The sequence below is a fragment of the Budorcas taxicolor genome, chromosome 22, assembly GCF_023091745.1.
Source record: "Budorcas taxicolor isolate Tak-1 chromosome 22, Takin1.1, whole genome shotgun sequence".
Classification (NCBI taxonomy): domain Eukaryota; kingdom Metazoa; phylum Chordata; class Mammalia; order Artiodactyla; family Bovidae; genus Budorcas; species Budorcas taxicolor.
The window spans coordinates 58,417,640-58,440,000 of record NC_068931.1 but is presented as its reverse complement, the minus strand read 5'-3'; the positions used below and the strand labels follow the sequence as shown (position 1 = coordinate 58,440,000).

Below are 22,361 nucleotides of genomic sequence, written 5' to 3'. Positions count from 1 at the left end.
TGCTTGCTCCGGGGAGGACTGTGGCAGACCCCTGCTCCTCTCCCCCCAGAGCGCTCCTCGGTGTCACTCCACAGCCCTCTCTCTCTCCCTCATCGTTAACTCCCACCCAGCCAGGGGACACAGGCCGCTTCTAACCTTCCCCGGCGGCCTACTCCACGCCTCCTTCTTTCCTCCCCAGTCAGCTTCACAGACAACAGGCAGGACCCCGCCCCAGGGCCGCCTGCCTTCAGGTCCTCCCCACTCCTGCACTGCTGGCCTTTCCAAGCCAGTCCCCACCACCAGCTTGCTGCCCAGCTCCAAGACTTCTGGCCACTTCTGTTACCCCCGCTGTTGTTACTGCTGCTGTTGAATACTGGAGTGGGTTGCCATTTCCTTCTCCTAGGGATCTTCCCAGGCCAAGGGTGGAACCCATGTCTCCTTCATTGGCAGGCGGATTCTTTACCACTGAGAGACCAGGGAACCCCTCTAATACTTCTACCTACCAGCTGGTAGCTCAGATGGTAAAGAATCAGCCTGCAATGCAGGAGACCCAGGTTCCATCCCCGGTGTGGGCAGATTCCCTGGAGAAGGGAAGGGTGACCCTCTTCAGCATTCCTGCCTGCAGAATCCCGTGGACGGAGGAGCCTGGTGGGTGACAGTCCAAGGGGTTGCAAGGAGTCGGACACGACTGAGTGACTAACACAACACCAGCTGAGTAAACGTCCCCCAAGCTTGATCTGGCAACCCAACCCTCATGCCCTGTCCATGGGCACGCTGCCTTCACAGCCAAGCTCTCCACTGTTGGGAAGGTCGAGTGCCACCCAGCTCCTTCCCCAACCCTTTCCACTCGCCTGAAACCACTGTTAAAAATCCGGGCCGTAAGGAGACCCAAGAGGTGGCGGAACAGCTCTGTATCTCAACTGTGGGGGTGGACACACGCGTCTACACCTTTGCCAAACCCAGAGAATTTTACCATGTGTAAATAAAACTCAAAGGTACCAGGAGTGAGGAGAGGCCCAAAATAAAGAGACCAAGTGTAACACAGGACTAACCATGTTACAGGTGGTTCATGGGCTGCACTTCATATGCTGTGGAGCACAGACACCAGCTCTGAGGGACCTTGTTAGGCTTTTCACACACACGCAACACTGAAATACACTAACTCTGATACATGTATGACTCACTTTGGTGTAAAGCAAAAAACACAACACCGTGACACAACTATCCTCCCTAACACAACACCACAACACAACACCGTGACACAACTATCCTCCAAGAAAAATGGTTTTAAAAACAGCTGGATTTTTCTACGATGAACAGATTTCTTTCTACAGGGCAGCCTCTGTTCTGCTAGTAAATACTGTAACTCTCCAAAAAGAAGGATGTTGCAGCTCCCAAATTCTGACCTAACCACGGGTCATTTTTTCCGATCCGCGAACACGAGCGCCTGGATGATTCCCAACTGTCTCCATGAGTTCTGCGGCTGCCACCATGCGTCCGCGTCACGCTGAGCCCTCCCGCCCTCCCAGCTTCACAAATGTTTACGAGCTAATGTCTAGGCGACAAAAAAGACGACTTCTAATACAACGTCTACGTTATGAGGAAGTTCTTTTCCTCATACAGCTTGCTCACTGGCTGTGAAAGAAGCATCTGTTCTGTGAGTGACGGATGCAGGCACCGGAGCGGGATGACGAGTTTCCTCTTTACTTCTCTCTGCAGCTCCAGGAGATCTACTTACTGACCCACATGCTTGTCATGTCGCTAAGAAGCAAGAGCGTACAAAACGCATCCACACTGTTCCCTAAAGCAAATCAGTTTCTGGGGATGGAAACCCTCGTGAAGAGAATGAGCTGGAATGTCTCCGCACCGACATTCCCTGTGCTCTCTGGCGTCTTTGGGTTGGGTTTTCCACCTAGCAGTGGAGACGACAGCATGCCCCGGGCCCAGGGCTGCGGGGAGGGCTGACTGCTATTTGGGCGTCTAGAGGGAACCTTGTCGTGACCATACGTGGTTGCTGTTACCGTGTCGCTTGGTCGTGTCCAACTCTTTGCGACCCCATGGATTGCATACAGCAGGCTTCCCTGTCCTTCACCATCTCCTGGAGTTTTCTCAGACGCATGCCCATTGAGTCAGTGATGCCATCCGACCATCTCATCCTCTGCTGCCCCTTCTCCTCCCGCCTTCAATCTTACACCGGACAAAAAGCGTACCATTCAAACACGGGGGACGGGCTCAGAGACTTGCAACAAACGTCCCTCCTCTTTTCATCCCACGACTGGCCCAGAGACCTGCAGGCACAGTCAGAAGACCTGTGCGGCTGAGGGTTACTTGTCACAGAGCACCCAGGAGAGGAAGGGGGCGAAGTGGGCAGCCGTCTCAGCCGGGGGACTGGTACCGCGGGGTTCGCGGTCAGAAATCAGGGCTTGCTGCGTTCGGCATGAACCCACGGGCCGAGGTGTGAGCCGCAGCTGGGTTTGGAATTACGAGGCCGAGGCACCAATGACCTAGCTGCTCAGAGCCAGGGAGGGGGGGCAAAGAGATGCCCAGAGCAGCAGGCAGGCGCTGCCCTCCCGAGCCTGCCCAAGTCTTACAGCCCCGAACCTCAGCCACACTCTGGACTGGCGCTCCCCAGGGGCGAAGCTCCCCCTGAACCTCAGCCACACTCTGGACCGGCGCTCACCAGGGCCGAAGCTCCCCCTGAACCTCAGCCACACTCTGGACGGGCGCTCCCCAGGGGCGAAGTTCTCCCCGAGCGGCAGCAAGCCTGGCAGTCACACCCCAAAGGACCTGTGGCTCTGTGCCCTGCAGAAGGCGGGCGCGGGATGGGGTGACATCTGCCTTCTCCAGACCCTCAGGACCCCTGAAAGGGAGCCACCCCACGGGAGACCCAAGGATTTTATCAAGCTACGTTTTGAGTCTCAAGTCAGCAGAGCAAAATAAAATAGTGACTAACAATTAATGCGACGCGGGGAACAGAAAACAATGTCTGTCTCCACCTGTTTTGAGACAGGAGTGAAGAGGAGTCTTCGTCTCAGGTTACGGTCCCTGCACGCTTCAAAGAAAGACGTGGGCTCAGACAGGTTCTCCGACAGGGTTTCCCACGAAGGACAAATATGGAGAAGATCACATCCAGAAGATACAAATTTTATATTGTTCCATTTGCCTACAGCTTAATTACTCTCTTTCACTAAGGATCTGCTACCCCTGGCATTCTCCACCGTCTAAGCTGCACCTTAAATTGGGAATGATAAATGCAAACCTCAAGCTCCTGGGTCCATTTTATTTCATCTGCTTATTTTGCCTTGATAAAACCAAATGCTCAAATTTTAATTTTAATAGGTTTTTAACTATCTCCCTAAGGTTCATGAATCTGTAAAATCCTTTTAAACACTGTAATAAAAGACACAAATCACAGACCAACTGTATCACCAACCAAATTCAGTCTAAATTTGTAGCCAGGTTCCTATGCAGTGTTGATACTAGAAAAGAAAACACACTGAAAAAATAAATATATAAGAGCAGCTTGACCGCTCGTCCAAGGAGCAATTTCCTCCTGATACAGTCTAAAAATCTGACAGCTCTAAAAACCGGGTCTGGCCAAGGGCATGAAAGGTTCGATGAAAAAGAAGACATGTGGCCTGTGAAGTGAACCCAGCCCTGGGGCAGACGCCTGGGGACGACCAAAGTGAGGGCGGGCGGCCCCGAGACCAGGATGAGTGAGGGCGGGCGGCCCCGAGACCAGGATGAGTGAGGGCGGGCGGCCCCAGGACCAGGGTTCCTGACGCTGGGCTCCACTGGAAGGGACCAGCACTCCTGGGAGAAAGGCCGATCCCAGCGCTGGGCAGGAAACACGCGCGATGAGCCTGGAGCATTCTGCAGGGCCAGAAATGAGGAAGTGCTCCCAAATGAGACAGACAGAAGCTGCACCGAGAGGGTTATGTTAAAGGGAAACAGAGGTGAACCAAAAGCACCCCCAGTGGCCCAAGCTGGTACAACGTGAGCATCAAATGAAGCGATCCCGGATTATAACCTGAAACACAAAACAAACTCATCAGTGGCACAAGTGACGTGAATAATTGAAAAATGGAGAAAAGCAGACAAACCTCCTGTGCAGAAGAAATGCAATTAATTTACGTAGATGCCCTCCCCTGACGGAGGTGAGTAATATCCCAGTCATTCGACAATGCTCCTCCAAAACGGACAGTACGCAAAGAGGAGAAAAAAGAGGAACTCCTCAGTGCAAAAGCCTTACAAGCACTCTGGGCCGGGTGACCAAGGTCAGTATCAACAGTGATAAGTCATACGGAAAGCGCATTCCCTTGCAGCCTGGATGGGAGCGGGGTTTTGGGGAGAACAGATACATGTGTATGTGTGGCTGAGCTCCTTGTTCACCTGAAACTACTGCAACACTGCTTGTTAACTGGCGATGAATGAGTGAAGGAAAGCTGTTCAGTCGTGTCCAGCTCTTTGCGATCCCATGGACTGTACAGTCCCTGGCATTCTCCAGGCCAGAATACTGGAGTGGGTAGCCTTTCCCTTCTCCAGGGGATCTTCCCAACCCAGGGATTGAACCCAGGTCTCCTGCACTGCAGGCCAATTCTTTACCAGCTATACCCCAATACAAAATAAAAAGCCTTCCTAAAAAAAGAGAAGTTCCCTTGATGTGATAGAACCCTAGGTTATCCCAGAAACACGTGACCCAGCCAAACTACAGGAAACGCATCCGACAAATCCCATCTGAGGGACCTTCTAGAAAATACCTAGGCAGCTCCGCTCCAAACTGTCAAGGTCATAAAACACGAGGGAAGTCACAGCAAGAGGCGTCTAAGGACACAGGATGACTAAATGCAATGTGATCCCCGGGAAGGGTTCCTGGGACAGAAGAAAAAGACACTGGGTAAAAACTGAGGAAATCTAAATACAGCATGGACTTGAGTTTTCTGGGCTTGTTGTTTTTTTTAAAAGACAGAGATAATGAATAGATAGTGGCAAGAGTGGGGGAGTATTAAAATGCAGAGAGGGGAACTGCGATGAGAAGATGGTACTTCTACCCTCTTACTTCCAGAAGAACGCCAGCAAATGGCATTACAAACAAGAAATCATTCCTAAAGTGTTTAAATAACAGCTCTGCATATGCGGAGATTAGTTTTCCATTTTATCCTCTTACCGATAAGCTGCCTCAAGGTCGGCCACTGAGTAATCAAGACGGCTTAGTGACTTTTAAACCTAAGTTTATTAGAAACAGACTTTCCACAAGTTTGCATTCTCCATGCTTTCCTTGCACACAAAACCAAGGAGATGATCATTTGCTACCACAGACAGCACCAGGCTATGGCCAGAGATAATCAGCGATTTACCTGGTTCCTCTTTATGCCCAAGGTGCGCGTCGGAGCTACTGAAAGGTTACCGTATTAAACAGCAGTCTATATGGGGAATTCCCTTGCAATCCAGTGGTGAAGACTCTGCATTTCCACTGTAGGGGGTATGGGTTGGATCTCTGGTCAGGGAACTAAGATCCCACGTGTCCTGTGGTACAGCCAAAAAAAAAAAAAAATCTATAGAACTAAGTTCCTCCTAGTGAACTGGTTGTACAGAGTCACATGGAAAGAAATGAATCGTGTACCCATTTCACCATCCTTCAGGTATCTTCTAATAAGGCTGGCCTTTCCTTTTTTCTGCAAAAACAATGTAACTGGGTTTTGCCATTCCAAAAGTTAACAGCTAGAATGGGAACTACTGTTTCCCTTTAAATGTTATATGCTGTATAATTTCCTAACCAAATACTAACGTCCATACATATCACCAAGCCAGTGTAATTAACAAGCCACAGCCAGGAAAACAAAACAAGGTACACATTTCTTTTTTTTTTTAATTCTGATAAAACACACTTATCATAAAATTTACATCTCAAACATACGTGCTTCATCTTTACACGAGATCCTTCCCTCTCACCAAGCCCTGTACTTTCCCCTCGGCAACGTTACACCCGTCATGATCTCTGTCACTCCTCTCTCTGGGCCATCCCATCTTACACCCAGAAAAACACAACATGCAGCTCTCCAAGCTCTGGTTCAGAACTGCCGGATTAATCTTTCTAAAACGACATTCCCTGGTGGCTCAGGTGGTAAAGAATCTGCCTGCAATGCAGGTGATCCCTTCCTGACCCGGGGATCAAACCCCCGAGTCTCCCGCAGAATCATATGCATCGCTTCCCTCTATTAAAAATCCTCACGTCACCTTCCACGTGAAGTCCAAATTCCTCGGTCTGACACCAAAGAGCTCAGCCAGTCAAAGCCCAGCCACTCTCCTCCTGCAGGTCTGTAAGGACTGGGGACACACACAGAGCTTTCCTCCTAGGGCCATGCTATTCCTTAACCCAGAATCTCTCTCACACACACACACCCCTTCATTAGCCAAAGACGAAGAACCTATTTCTCAGGTTCTTCTCAAAGAAGAGCCTCAATTTCATCTTTAAAATGAGAACTAATAATAATTGCCAAATCGCAAGACTACTGTAGTAAACAACATGTATGAAAAAATACCAAACACACAGGCATTATTTTCTTCCTCTCTTTGTCTATTTGTTAGAATAAGAAAACAAAGTAAGGAGGCAAAAAAGGAAAAATGTAGAAATGTTCCTGAGAGAAGGAAGTGAAGTAGTTTTGAGGTGATGATGGTTTGGAGAAAAAGGAGGAAGAAGGACATTCCTGGGTACCATTCAGAGCGAAGGCCCTGGCTCCTTACTGTATCTCATTTCATTTCAAAATGCTGGCCCCTTTCCTGGAATACATGTGCCTTCAAGCCCTGCTCTAGGGATCAGCCATTGGTGGGTCACCTGGAGTTCATACACTGCAAGGAATGCAGTTTCCTCTTAAAGGGCAGCAAACTTCAGCTCACAAAGTAAAATACCTCAGTATATCTCTGACTGTCCTAGGACTCCTTCTCTTAATTTTGACGCTCTGGCCTCCCAATCAAGGATAACCACGGACTACTTGCGATCTCCAGGGGCTCAGCAGCAAGGAATTCACTTGCAATGCAAGAGACCAGGGTTCGATCCCTGGGTCAGGAAGATCCCCTGGAGAAGGGAAAGGCAACCCACTCCAGAATTCTTGCCTGGAGAATCCCATGGACAGAGGAGCCTGGCGGGCTTCAGTCCGTGGGTTCACAGAGAGTCGGACACGGCTGCGTGACTGAATGACAAGCTGCAACCTCACCCCTCCCGGCCTGACCCGGGTCCAGCCACAGCTCTGGAGCGCATTCACACTCCCACTGACAGTTTGCAGGGCCCCGGCTTAGCAGGCCCCCAGAGAGCTGAGGACAGACCCGGGCGGATGAGAGCCACGCGGGGAGGCCGGCACCATCCCCCACGCTGGGAGCCCCCGTCCTTGAGGGGGGTCCGAGTTAAACCCACACCCACCAGTCAGGACCCTGACAGAAGCTAGGGAGAAGCAGGGAGAGAGACCGGGCTTGGAAAAAGGCCAAAGCAAGAGTGAGCTGCGTGTCCCCCAAGCAGCAGGCAGCCACCTCGTAGGCACCTCGTGCTCTGCAGAGCGGAGTCCCCTTTCTTCGAGCAAAGACGGAGGGAGGCACAGAGCCTTCGGAAAGCATCTCCGGAGTCCAGGAGAAAGGGGGACGGGCTCCCAGCAGCAGCTCCGCTGTCAACCCCGAAGGCGCACGCCCGTGACCATTTACAGAGGTTGGTGGGCCGGCCTCCACCCCAGTGGCTCAGAGTCCACAAGCCCACTTTCCACACCGCCCAAGAGCAAGCTGGCCTGGCCAGTGAACGCAGCAGAGTAAGCGCTGCTCGGGGACCGACAGGGACACCCATTTCCACAAGCTCAGCGCCTCTCCCGGCACCGGGCGCCTGGGCCCGGAGGCCGCCCTTCCAGCTCCACGTCAACGACCCCACACATCTGCTCTGCAGGCACGGGAGGGCTCCCGAAGCCAAGAGAACACGGAGGCTGCTCATCTGGGCTCCGCAACTGCGCCTTCCAAGAGACCCAAGGTTTCGGTCAAGAGAGGGGATTAAAAAAAAAAGGCGGGGGAAAAGACAGAAAATATGCAGGAAATTCCCGCGTCTGTCAAAGGGTACTTCAATCCTCGGAACGCAGAAGTAGAGAAACAGCAGCATCTTTTTATATTTTAATGTTTTATACACGGCAAGAACTTCCCGAGGAAGAATGTTGACTGAATTCATGGGTTTCTTTCCCTTTGCCTCCTGAAATCCTACAAAGATGACATTAAAAGTATTTTAAAAAGATAAAAATAGCAAATGTATGAAGACAAAAAGTAGATTTCTGGTGGCTTAGGGCTGGGGAATTCCGAGAACTGGGGAGTGACAGATAAAAGGCGCTTTTTTTCCTACTCCATTTTATTTTGCTCAGTTAATTTACAATGTTGTGCTAGTTAACAGCTGTAACAGTTCTGTTACTGGTACAGTAATAGTTGTGTTAGTTAATAGTGTAAAATAGTTGTTAGTTCATTTACAATGTTGTGACTTCCTGCTGTCCAGCAAAGTGATCCAGTCTACACATGCATGTATATTCCTTTCCATTACAGGCTATTATAAGATACTGAATATAGTTCTCTGTGCTATACAGTAGGACCTTGCTGTTCGTTTCTTCTTATACAGCAGTTTGCATCTGCTAATCCCAGACACTTAATTTATTCCTTCCCCTTGCCTTCGCTTTTGATAACCACAAGCTTGTTTTCTACGTCTGTAAGTCTGTTTCAGTTCTGTAAAAAAGTTCACCTGTATCGTACTTTAGATTCTACATGTAATGGGGTATCACAGGGCATTTGTCTCTCTCTGTCTGACTTGCTTCACTTAGTGTGATAATCTCTAGGTCCAGCCATGTTGCTGTAAATGGCATTATTTCATTTTTCATGGATGAGTAATATGCTTTTGAACTGTGGTGCTGGAGAAGACTCTTGAGAGTCCCTTGGACTGCAAGGAAACCCAACCAGTCCATCCTAAAGGAGATCAGTCCTGAATGTTCATTGGAAGGTCTGATGTTGAAGCTGAAACTCCAATACTTTGGCCACCTGATGCGAAGAGCTGATTCATTTGAAAAGACCCTGATGCTGGGAGGGATTGGGGGCAGGAGGAGAAGGGGACGGCAGAGTATGAGATGGGTGGATGGCATCACCGACTTGATGGACATGGGTTTGGGTGAACTCTGGGAGTTGGTGATGGACAGGGAGGCCTGGCGTGCTGCGGTTCATGGGTTTGCAAAGAGTCAGACACGACTGAGCGACTGCACTGAAGAGTCATCTGTTCATCTGTCAGTGGACATTTGGATTGCTTCCATGCCCTCACTATTATACATGACGCCGTCAGGAACACTGGGCTGGGTACATTTTTGAATTAGTTTTCTGCAGATACATGCCCAGGAGTGGGACTGTTGGGGACGTGGTAAGCCCATATTTAGTTTTTTAAGGAACCACCATGCTGTCTTCCACAGCAGCTGCACCAATTTACATTCCCACCAACAGACAGGGCTTCTTTTTCAGGTGATGGAAAGGTCCCACAACTGACTGTGGAGATGGTTACACAGCTCTTGTGAAAAGACCAAAAACCCCTGAACTGTATGCTGCTAGTGGGTGAACTGTGCAGCGTGTGAGCTGTGTCTCAGTCCAGCTGTTGCCACAGACCTGTTAGACATCAGAGGACAGGGCATGAGAATGGAGCGGAGGCCAGCGTGAGACACAGCATGGTCTGAGAGAAGGGAGAGGACAGTGGCCAGGCAGCTACACGCCAAGGCCTTGCAGGATGGGGCCGTGGAGAAGGCGGCCAGTCAGCCCCAGGGAACGTCAAAGCCCAGGCCTGGAACCAGAGGAGGAGACACCAGCCCTGGAAGGAAACCAGGGGCTGAGGGCCACACGCAGTGCACTTGCGGAAGCCCTGACACTCTGCCAGCTGGGGCAGCTGAGAAGGACAGGAGGAGCACTCTCCCGGTCAACCAGAGCCACGGGGGCTCAAGATTCAGCATCCCCACCATGGTGAGGGCTTCCTGGTGGTTTGGACGGTAAAGAATCCGCCTGCAATGCAGGAGTCCTCGGTTCCATCCCTGGGTTGGGAAGAGTCCCCTGGAGGAGGGCATGACAACCCTCTCCAGTCTTCTTGCCTGGAGAATCCCATGGACAGGGGAGCCTGGTGGGCTACAGTCCATGGGCTCCCAAAGAGTCGGATACAATTTGTGAGACCTGTCCGTGGAGTCCAGCTCCAGAACTGACCACAGAGAAGCCGAGGATGAGGACAGGTCTGTGTGGGCACAGCCTCCAGTCAGCTGGCCACACGCCTCGTCCTTAACCATCAGCAGACCTGGGGAAGAGCCGCCCACCCAAGAAAGACCCTGGTAAACAAACGGACAAGCACGATGAGGACAGAAAGGCCCCAGAGGCTGGAAGAACACACCTATGGACACAGACGCCATCCCTGCAGAGAAAAACTGGAAGTCACGGAGACGTAACCCCAAGGACAGGAAGAAATGCTTGACAGAAGAAATATCGTAAAGGAAATAAAAGATAAAACAGGTTTGAAAAAAAAAAAAGTCTGAGAAATCAGAAAGCAGAACTAGAAAAGAGATCTGGACCACGGGAGGGAAAAGGCACTAAAATCCGAAGGCCAATTCACTTGGCCCAACATCTCGTAAGAGTGTTTCAGAAAGAGAAAGCACAGAGACGCTACTATCGAAGAAAAAATATAGGAATAGCTCCCAAGACTGAAGGAGCCAACTCTAGACTGAAAGGGTCCTTACAGAGCTGCCAGATAAACCTCAATTTCAAATAAATGACGACTGCTCTTCTCCTAGAAGTGTGTTCCATTGTTTATTGGGGCTATTTTTTTTTTTCCTAAATCAGGCAAGCCTCTACCCTGACAGCACCTCCTAGGGAAAAATAAAGCGCCCGCACCCCAGCCAACTGACAGAATGCTCCAAATTTAAGATCAGCCACAGCGTGGGAGTCCCTGGGCCCCAGGCGGCAGTGGGCACTCTGGCCCCTGGATCCCCACACACGCCAGTGGGGCGCCGGGCACCCCGCCTCCGGACCAGAGGAGGCAGGCACTGCCCGGGACCCCGCGCCTTACATAACGCGTGTATCTGAACGCAGGGAGCTGCTTTTCTTTTTTCCCTTTCAGTCTCATAGGAAAGTTTTGTTTCTGTGGTGGTGTTTTGCTTGTTTTTTTTTAACTGCAAACTGGCTGAAAGGAGCGGGAATTACGGTGGGGAGACAGATGGGGCGGGTGTGGGGTGGGTGAGCCCGTCCCTGCCACCCCCACACTCCCCAGCCCCCACGACCCCCGCCCCAGCACAGAAGGTGCAGGTGTGGAGCTTACAACTGCCTGGAAAGGTTTAAGTAAAACAATAAAGCCCCAACAATGACCCCGTTAGGGGTGCCCACCCACAGGCCGGCTGGGCCCCGGGAGGAGGCCTGGCCACAGCTGGCGAGCGGCCCGGGACCAGCGTCTAGGCGGGCGGCCCTCGCCCTCCTGCCAGCACTCGGCTCAAGGGGCCAGTCCAAGGGTGAGGATGTCTCCAGACCCCCGTCTTGAGGAGCAGACCGGAGGAACGGGCTTCCAGGCCCTGGGTGAAACAGGGGCCAGGCCTGAGCTGCGGCCTGACTTAAAGCCTTTTAAATATTTAGGCATATGGTATATACCTTTTAAATATTTAAATATCTCTCCTGAATATTTCATTATGTCTTTTAAATATTTAGCTGTCTGGGCTCCATTTGCGGTCTCTGCCTCAGGCCCTGCAACATTAAGGGCAGGCCTGCGGGGTATTAGTATTATTATTATTATTATTACTATTCCTGTTTCATGTATGGGACAGAGAAAGCTTAAGTACGCTGCTCAAGGACAAGACGCCAAAAGAAGGGTCGAGGGCGGACGACAACCCCGACCTTCTGCCTCCACAGCCCAGGCTCACAATCCCTACCAGAACAGACAGCCAGAAGGTAATTTCTAAAATGAAGAACTCCAAATTCAGCAGCATAAGTGTATTATTCGGCGATAAGACAGTTAACAACAGAAGAACATACCAAAGAGTTGAAATTAACTGTCTACAGGGATGAGGACTGAAAAATACTGTTTCTTTTTTTAACCTGTGTGTACGTGTATTACTTCGACAAAATATTTAAATTGTTAAGAATCGTTAACCATCTTAATTTCACATCTCCTTCCTCAATGTAAACAACTCAAAAATCACTCTGCCCCCCAAGGCTCATTCCTCCAAAAACGCTCACACGCACTCCAGGTTTTGCCTAAACGGGAAGGCCGATCTGTCACAATACGAAAATAGTTCATTGACTGTAACCCTTAGGGTGTTACCACACTCAGTGTGGCCTCAAAACTGTTTACAGTGAAATACAGCAAATCCTATTATCCGTGCCAAAATGTCACGTAGCTGGAAACCCCAAAGTAGTCGTCTCCTGTTTCTCTGTCATTTCTGGTCATACCACTCGGCATGCGAGATCTTAGTTCCTGACCAGGGACCAAACTTGCGCCCTGCACTGAAAGCACGGAGTCTTAACCACTGGACTGACGGGGAAGTCCCCAAGAGTCATTTCTGATTGCAAAACTAGGTGCCATGAATATTCAGAAGGAATTTTTAATGTATTTTTCTCTCCCAACCTCAATTTAGAGGGCCCTTACTCAGTGAGAGCTGAAAATAAAGGGAAGGGAAAAAAGGGAGAGAAGAAACGCTTTCAGCATTCAACTACTTATAGACGATCTATACGCTGAAAAAAATACCTATTCACAAAACTGCTTAATTCAGAAATGGCTGAAGTGTTCCATCAAACTTACCAGTCTAGGAGCACACACACTGAAATGTGAGTAACGATTCCCCCTTAGACCAGAACCAGGTATCAAAGAGAGATTCCAACCCAGAGAATTTTTTGTGTTTCCATCCAAGTCCCGGGGTGGGGGTGGGGGAGAGATGACAGAGAAAAGAAAAAGGCTTACAACCTAAGACTTGACCCGGGAGCAAAACCATGGCCCTTTGAAGAATGTGGTCTGTGTAGCCTTTTATGTCTCCAGCTAATCAGGCTGCCCGTTTTAAAGTGGAAGGTCACACAGGGCTGAGACCTTGCCTCCCAGCTTGTTCTCTTGCTGGTTCACCTTCTTACGCTCTATTCCTCAGCCGACTCTAGTTTCTTCCTGTTCAAAGCCTCCTGAAGACACCTCTGACTGACTGATCCCAGCCTACTCCCATCTGTCCAGTTTATCGGTCTCTTCAACATTTATGCACACCATTGCTGTTTTACTTGAGACGGTTGGATGGCATCACCAACTCAACTGTTCAAACATGAGCTTGAGCAAGCTCCGGGAGATGGTGAAGGACAGGGAAGCTTGGCGAGCTGCAGCCCACGGGGTCACAAAGAGTTGGACACAGACTTAGCAACGGAACAACAACGACAAAAAAAAAAAAAAAAACAGATATAAGGTGGTTTAGAGCAAGAGATTCATATACAAGACCAACAACTGTGCAGTGGGGAGGAACATCAAGATGCATATGACCCAGGACGTCCCAGGCATGAGCCGCAACTCTGCATCCCACCCAGACGCCAGGAGTGGCTCCACCGGGTCACCGCAGACATGCCAGGAAAAAAAAAAACACTATCCTTTCTTTCCACCGATCTAAGGGGCCTAGAATAGGTAGAGTCAGAGACAGAAGAGAGAACAGAGGTTACCCCAGGCTGGAGAAAGAGGGAAAGGAGGGTTACTGTTTAGTTGATTCAGAGTTTTTGTGGGGGTGATGCGCTCTCGTGTTATATAAGGGCTTCCCGCGTGGTTCAGACGGTAAAGCATCTGCCTGCAATGTGGGAGACCCAGGTTCGATCTCTGGGTTAGGCAGATCCCCTGGAGAAGGGAATGGCAACCCACTCCAGTACTCTTGTCTGGGGAATTCAACAGAGAAGCCTGGTGGGCTACAGTCCATTGGGTCACAAAGGGTCAGACACAAAGGAGCGACTAACACTTTCACTTCTTTTCATGTTATGTATATTTCACCACCAAAAAAAAAAAACAACACCACCACCCTGCTGCCCTGAACAGGGAGGACAAGTTACAATAAATATTCTAATGTCTGGTTCTCTTTTGCAGCATCTTTGGGGAAACTGGCTGGTATCAGCAGAGCCCTTGTAACCTCTCACAACAAGCAGTCTGAGACGTGCCGAGTCCTGATTTTTAGCATTTATCCGTTTCTGTGATATAAACGCTCCCACCATGGTACACTTCCAGGTACTGACATGACGTCACTGGCGGGGGGTAGGGGGAGGGTGTTGAGAAGAGGTGCCCCCGACCAGCTGTTGAGCCGGTCAGCGGCAGCCCCAACATCACTGATGCCCAAAATGTGTTCTCCTTACAGATACTAGGAGGGAAGGAAGAGTCTAGAGTCCAATGGTTAAATGAAGCTTAAAGTGGTTTCTTTACCACAAAACATCCCTGAATCTTCATTCCCACCTCCTTCGAGATCTTTTAACAGTGTGACGTGCATTCTCAATCACCAAGAAGGGTTGGTGTGTGACATGTTTACCTGACCCGCCTGACCTCCCGACCCTTTCCTCCCTGAAGGACGTCTCGGTGGTGCTCCTTGCCTTCTGGGACGAAATTAAAGTCGTTCAGTTGTGTCTGACGCTTTGCAACTCCATGGGCTGCAGCCCGCCAGGTTCCTCTGCTCATGGAACTCTCCAGGCAAGCATACTGGAGAGGGTTGTCATTCCCTTCTCCAAGGGACCTTCACCATCCAGGGATGCAACCCAGGAATCCAGCACTGCAGGCGGATTCTTGACCATCTGAGCCACCAGGGAAGCCCCGCCTTCTGGGAAATACCAGGTTAGAGAAATGAGTCTATTCGCTTGCAGGCAACAAGCAGAACCCCACCCCCCACCCCCGCCCCCGACACACACACACACAAAGCAGAGACGGCCAGGCATCCAGAAGACACCTACTCTGTGTAGACTCTATGCCAGTGATGGGTGGCACACCCTGTCTGACAATCCAAGAGTGACAAGCCAACCGGGTCAAACTCTCATGACAATTCACGCAGAAGGGCCCAGTTGGAGCCTCTGCTCACTGGGTCCTGAGCCACAGGGATGTTAGACAAGAAGGAGAAAGTCCGGGTACCATTTCTCCTGGCCTTTCTCGTGGGACACTGTCTTCTCCAAATCCCACAACGCACCTCTTCTGATTCCAAAACTTCCCCCACCCAAACTTTAATGTACGTTAACGTCTAAAATATTCCAGGTGGGGCACAACATTAACCTATATAAAACTGCCAAAATATCTAGAAAAATATTGATAGGCTAGTTCTGATCATGACGTGTCAAGAAGTGCCTGACAACGCAGTGAGTCAAGGGTGGATCCAAACTGCAGGAAAGGAAAACGAGTAACTAACTCCTTTGGGAAGAGTAAGGAGGCCAACAGTCTCAAAGCCTCACAAATTAATTCCCAGCACGAGCCATGGTTTATCGGATTTGATTAATGAGAATATTATTTTCATTTATCTTATTGTTTAAGCACTTCCTAAACAGAAGGCTTTCCACAATGAGAAAGATCACGTATTTATGCTTCTTTGCAAGAAGCGCTGACAGGGAGAAGACAAATGCTGGAGAGAAAGCAAGAAGAGGACAGGGACCCATTACAAGGTGCAGGCAAGGCAGCGGAGGGCCCTGACCTCCTCCTCCTCCTCCTCCGAGCGGCCTGAATCTGGAGCCAGAGGAAATGGATCTCCGATCGTACCACTGCGGCCCATAAACACAGAACAAGAACCGAGCCGCGACAAATCCCATCAGCGTTCTGATGGCTTTCCCGAAGGATGAGGGCGTTCCGCAGCCCACAGTCTTTCGCAGCTGACCCACGGCCGGGCTGAGACAGTGTCACCATTCTGCCCCACACAATCACTGCCCTCTCTGCCTTCCCTCCACGCAGGAGACGCACAGGGCCAAGCCCTCTCAACATAAACAAAAGACTGACGCCAACCACTTCACAGGTCAGCTAGGTCTGCAAGCAGTTCTAATACATGAAATCATACGTGCTTCGGTCCATGTATACAATGTATACGTGTATACATATGTAAAAATGTATGTATGTGTAAACGTGTAAAAATGTATACAGCTTCCTAATTACTTGGTTTCTGAAAGCTGTTAGCTTACTCCACAGTGGGAAAAGAAGCACTGATCTCTACGAGTAATGAGAAATTTCTAATTATTCTTTTTTTTTCCTTTGAAGTACAGAATTAGAAATTGCTGATTCAATAGCCGGGAATAACCCACTTGCTCTCAGTTTACTGACAAGCATTCCTTAAGATTTTCTATGCAATGAACACTACAGAAATGATACGGCAAGAACCCCATCATTTCATCCAGCAGCAGCAGAGTCTTGAGCCCCCTGCGTGATTTCTGCTGCAGTAACAGCATCTGAGGGCTTCCCTGGGGGTTCAGACAGTAAAGAATCCGCCTGCAATGCAGGAGACCTGGGTTCAACCCCTGGGTCAGGAAGATCCCCGGGAGGAGGGCGTGGCAACCCACTCCAGTATTCTTGCCTGGAGGATCCCGTGGACAGAGTAGCCTGGCGGGCTACAGTCCACGGGGTCACAGAGAGTCAGACACGACTGACAGACGGACACACACACAAACAGCGTCCTACTGCCTGTCTCTTGACCCCCAACTCAGAGACCCTCCAGCCAATACAACCTCTTAGGTCCACAGTCTCTATGTGAGCATCATTACGGCTTCGTCAGAATCGCTCTCAACTCGAATGCTCAGGAAGCATCTTTGAAAGAGCTTTATTCATCCGACAGACCGCCATTTACTTAAAATGCCTCTCTTTCTTTCCTGGGGTTTTAAAACATTTTTCTTATCAGAGTAGTATATGCTAATACTCATTTTAAAAAAAAAAAAAGTATAAGCAAGTAAAAGTCTTCACAAGACCCACTGGATCACTAATAACATTTGAGATTCAGACTTCTAAATGCATACATAACCATAAATATATAAGCACACATATATAATTTTAACAAAATAGGCTTTTTTTAACATTCGCCAATGTATCAGACATCTTCCCGTGTCTATACATGTTTCCATCATGTCACAGACATACGTCCATGCTAATTCTATGCAGACGTCTGTTTAGGGGGTCCTGTTAAATATCGACTTTGATCTATTCCAAAAAGATTTTGCCAAAGCAAGGAACTGCAAAAGAAACCTTTCTTCAAGAATGCTTGCCAAAATAAGAACACTTCAAAAAATAACCTTTAAGATATACAGTGCTGAGTTTCACCCATTTGCTTTAAAATTCTAAAGATAATATTTTTAACTTATGTGAGAAAGTAGAAGATGAGGGAGACGGAGACACTGAGCTGACCGACTCACGCTCTCAAACCATAATCCTTCTGCTCGCCATGTCTCAGAGAACACTCCTGCCACTCCATCCCTCAGGAGGCTGCCCGACTTCACGGTGGCCTAGGCTTGCCTACGGATAGTTTCGTTTAGTCTAATATTAAGCTCAGTCGTGTCCGACTCTTTGCGACCCCGTGGACTGTAGCCCGCCAGGCTCCTCTGTCCCTGGGATTCTCCAGGCAAGAATACTGGAGTGGGCTGCCATGCCCTCCTCCAGGGGGTCTTCCCGATCCAGGAATGAGCACCCATATTTAGGCATGTGCCTGATATTTTAGTAACCTTTTACTTTCACTTTCCCAAAGGATCTTAGCCTGAAGGAAATCTCCAAGCAGTCAACTCCTTTTCCCAAGACCAGGAAAGTAGGGACCAAGGAGTTCACCGAGCCTCAGGAGAAAAGGCAAGCTGGTACAGGCTGGCGCTTAAAATCCTATCATGCAGCATGAGACAGAAGATGGTATGGTGAACAATAAAAAGGGCTGCTCACAAAGACAGAACGAGGCAGCTGGTCAACTTCCTAAGGTACCTTTAGTCAGACTTGGTATAGACAAACATATTTTAAGTAAAAAATCTTAAAGACGTATGCACAACATAGACCAAAATCAAATTGTAGGAGAACTTTAAAACCCCCACGTATAAAGCATAATCCCGTTTTATCTGGTAATTTTTAAAATATCCGTTCAGTACACAGGCCCCAGGTCCCTCTAAAAAGGAACGGAGGAGCTGTTTACCTATGAGGAGGGAGAGGTCCCAGGAAAAAGGAGGAAAGAGGAGGAGGAGAAATGAAGGGCCGAACCGAGAAACACGCCGAGCGAGGGAACAGGACATGTGCACGAGCAGAGTCAGGACGGGGGCTGGACGAATATCACACTTTAAAGTGCAGAGGACACGTGAAAGTTCTCGAAAAAGACACAGAGAGGGAGAGAAGAAATTCCTTTATGCTAATTCAGAGTCCTGGAGATTTTAGCAAGCAGATTACCAGGTACGGTTAAAGGTCAAAAATAAATAAATAACTAGAAGTCATTAAGAAGAAGTAATAACCACTCTTGTGGTGAAAAATCGCAGGGAAGAATGTGGAAGCCCGAGGCACAGGACTGTCCGGACGAGCTCTGCCGACAACCGCGCAGCACCACGGAGGGCGCTTCGTTTCCCCTGGAGTGGATCCCCTGCAGCGCCTGCGCCAGTCTGCGGAAAGGCCCTTTCAGGTTAAACGTGCAAGTTCGTGAGACGTTGCTCTCAGTCACTGCATTTTATAGAAAAAATTTAAAAAAAATAGGTATGAAAATAAAAGCAACAGCTCGCTGGATGGAAGGTCCACCCTGACAGGCACCCTTCTTCCTACCAGACACCTGCCTAGACACAGGGACCCCAGGAGTTGATTCACCTCCACCTCCGTTCACAGCTTTCAGCTCTAAGTGTTGTCTAAGTGCTTGGGAAGAAGGAAGCAAACACCAAGGAAAGCAAATACAGCTCACAACAGGCTAAAGACGAAGACAGAAGGGAAAAGTCTGAATCAGATAACCATCGAAAAGGGAAAAAAGACTCAAGGCGAAGATATCCTACTTCATAGACACAAAATCAGAAAGTAAGTGATATTAAGCCATGGCAGGATGCATTACAAGTGGTTCCTCCCTTTCACAAGGAGCCAACTGATTTAGTATCTGACTTCATTTGCAGTTTGCTAAAATGGTCCTACAGGCCCCCATTTTCCACATCTTCCTTTATTAATGAGTCCCCAGGAATTTCATCCTGGGTCTGCCTGCAGAAAATTAAATAGCCTATGAAGACAGTGTTTTTATTATTCAAGCGACTATATTCCTTTAAAATGCATCTGCGTTCTCATCACTCAGAGCCTCAGCCCTGAAAACCCTCTGTGGAAGTCAGGGTCCACCTCTCTCCATGTTCTGTTTAGCCAGGGACAGGACATCCACAGAAAGGCAACCCAGAAGGGCAGAGCAGTTAGGAAATAATTTCTGAAAGCGAAGCGTGAGAAGATCAAAGGAAATGGACAAAAAGGTCGACCACAGAGGGCTCCTTTCCTTTCAAAGCCCCTGCTCCCTCAGAGGACAGTCAATTTGCATGCCCTGTCCCTCCTCTGGGGCGGGGGGGGGGGGGGGGGGGACTCCTGGAGAAAGCAGCCTTCACCAGGGCCCTCGGTCACTTCCTCAGGAAATGGGAGGAACCACCGCTCACCCCGGCTCCGTGTGGTCCTGGGATCTGGGAATGGACAGTCTCCCCACGACCGGCACGTCCCGGGGGCCGAGGCTGCTGCGTGCTCGGGCCTGGGGCCCTGCAGAGCGCCTCGTGGGCTTGGCTGAGCGCCTGGGGGGAGGGGACGGGGGGACCGGTACACGTCCCTCTTCGGCACCAGCTCACCTCCTGGACACACAGCGAGGGAGACTTGGTGTCAGGAAGGCTGCTGGGTCTCCCCGCGACTGAACCTGCCGCAGACTGTACCCAAATTAAGCAGCTCCCGTCAATCCACATGACTGATGTTTTCTTTCCCTTGCTTGAGAGCCAAAAATAGAACTGTGCTGACTTGCCGTGAGTGCTAATAAGGTTCTCGAAGGGTGGGAATATCTACTTACTGAATATACAAAGCTTCCAAAAATGCCTGCCCCCGTGTTTTTCTTTAGAAAGCAGAATACAGATTTAAAGAGTAGGGCGGCTCCGGGTCAGCATTTCAAAATGCTGGCTCTCCCGGGAAAAACCTGAAGGCAGAAGTCAGGGCTGACCAGATACCAAAAGCTGGTTCAGAAAGGCCAGCTCAGGTCTGCCCAGACCACGGTGTGCAGGAGCGGGCCGCCTTCCGGCTGACCAAACCTGCTTATCAGAAGTCGGTCATCTGGTCTTTCTGAGGCCTGGCCTTCGTTTCTCCTCCAGGAATGCCTCTGGGCACCAGGTCATCTCCCAGGCTGACCATCTCTGCAGCTATCTGGTGCAAAGTAAACAGGCACTCGGGGCAAGTGCTTGCCTGGACACCCCCAAAACTGAATGGAAGAAAACCTTCTGCTAAGAAGATTACACACCATGAGATTCTCTCCACAGCACTCTCAAAAACCAAGAAATTTTTTAAAGTCTAGAGGAAAATCCTGCTCTTTCATTAGATACTCCCAGGGAAAAAACAGGCAGGAATCCTAGTTGCTATACCTGGAAGACAAGTCACTGATTTCAAGGCACAGGCACAAGGTTTTAAACCAAAGGAATAAATCTTCCCAAGTGAGGGGCATGTGCATGAAAATGTCTGGGGCAGAGTTACTTGTAAATATAGCAAAACACTGGAAAACATGGAAATGTTCATCAGCAGGAAAATGATCATATCAATTGTGGTACCTCTTTTTTTTTATATTCGCGGTGCAAAAATCCCACGGACGTAGGAGCCTGGTAGGCTGCAGTCCATGGGGTCGCTAAGAGTTGGACATGACTGAGAGACTTCACTTTCACTTTTCACTTTCATGCATTGGAGAAGGCAATGGCACCCCACTCCAGTACTCTTGCCTGGAAAATCCCATGGGCGGAGGAGCCTGGTAGGCTGCAGTCCATGGGGTCACAAACTCGGAGACGACTGAGCAACTTCACTTTCACTTTTCACTTTCATGCATTGGAGAAGGAAATGGCAACCCACTCCAGTGTTCTTGCCTGGAGAATCCCAGGGACAAAGGAGCCTGGTGGGCTGCCGTCTATGGGGTCGCACAGAGTCGGACGTGACTGAAGTGACTTAAGCAGCAAGTCACTGAAGTGACTGAAGCAGTAGCAGCACACATGATGTGAAGGCTACCATCTTAGACATTTTGAAATGTACAGCTGAACAGTGTTAAGCAGGGCTTCTCTGGAGGTCCAGTGGTTAAGAATCCGTCTTGCAATGCAGGAGACACTGGTTCAATACCTGGTCTAGGAAGATCCCAAATGTCACAGGGCAACTAAGTCTGCGAGCCACAATCACTAAGCCCTTCACTCAGCGCAGAGCCCGGACTCCGCAACAAAAGCCAGCGAAACCAGAAGTGCACTCTCCGCAACCAGAGAAAGGCCACGCGCAGGAATAAAGACCCAGCGCAGTCATAAATAAACCAAACTTCCTTAAAACTAGTGTGAAGTATATTCTCATTGTTGACTGCACGCTCTTTTTAATGGAGGGGGCAATCGGGTCCTAAAACAATATATAAGCTACATTAAAACTAAAAAGGAAAAAATAAGCATGTTGCATTTTACATGGTAGGTAAAACAAGCATACCACATTTTATACATTTATACATAAACATGTAAAATTTATAGATACGGAAAATTCACAGAAAGGCTTAGGATTCACACTAAACATCTTGACACTTGAATCCAGAAAGGGCAGGGGATAGAAGGTAGGGACACAATGTTTTTCAAAGTTCATCCACCTAAGCACTTTCAACACCTAAGCACTTTCAAGATCACCTATCTACGGGGAAGTAGATGAAAGTTTAAATTTCCTATGAACTCAAGGGCAGTCAGCATTACCAATCCTGGCAATTCTGTCAGAGGTCCTTTTGCAAGAGCTCTGTTTCCCACTGGATGTACCACATTCTTTTAACTAAAAGGCCCCTGTGCCAGCAGTTCACTAATATGTCAATGAGTTTATAAAAATACTGAAAGGGTCTGGGCTAAATGTCACCCTTAATAAACTTCAGGAAAACTCATTACCACCTCTGCTCGGAGTGAGTTATTCAGAGTTTCAATGATGAGAAAGCAAGGGGAAAAAAAGCCTAAATTTCTTTGCTATTAGTTGGATATAACATATTCAAGTTTGGTGGATTTCAGTATTTCAAAACTAAGAAATCACGTACATACCCATGTCTAAAAACAAAGGATCCCCATTTAAGAGAAAAACTCACGAATGCTTTTGAAGCATTCATTTGGCATTTTATAAATGCCACACTTTTCAGTAATATAATTCCAGCTTGAAGCAAAGTATTGATTTTCTACATCAGAAGTGGTATTTTGACCACAGACAGGAG

The 22,361-nt window shown here is 49.0% G+C and overlaps 1 protein-coding gene across 6 annotated transcripts in view; it reads right to left on the bottom strand.

The window, feature by feature from the left end:
- ZNF532 (zinc finger protein 532) overlaps positions 1 to 22,361 on the bottom strand; it is a 110,994-nt gene that overhangs the window by 71,142 nt on the left and 17,491 nt on the right. Inside the window, exon 1 of one of the 6 annotated variants that reach the window (XM_052660227.1) lies at positions 5,337 to 5,420. The exons of the other annotated variants lie outside the window; for them this stretch is intronic. The gene's annotated coding sequence lies outside the window, so the exon portion shown is untranslated. Of the gene's footprint in view, positions 1 to 5,336; positions 5,421 to 22,361 lie in introns of those variants that run through there. 6 annotated transcript variants of the gene reach the window in all.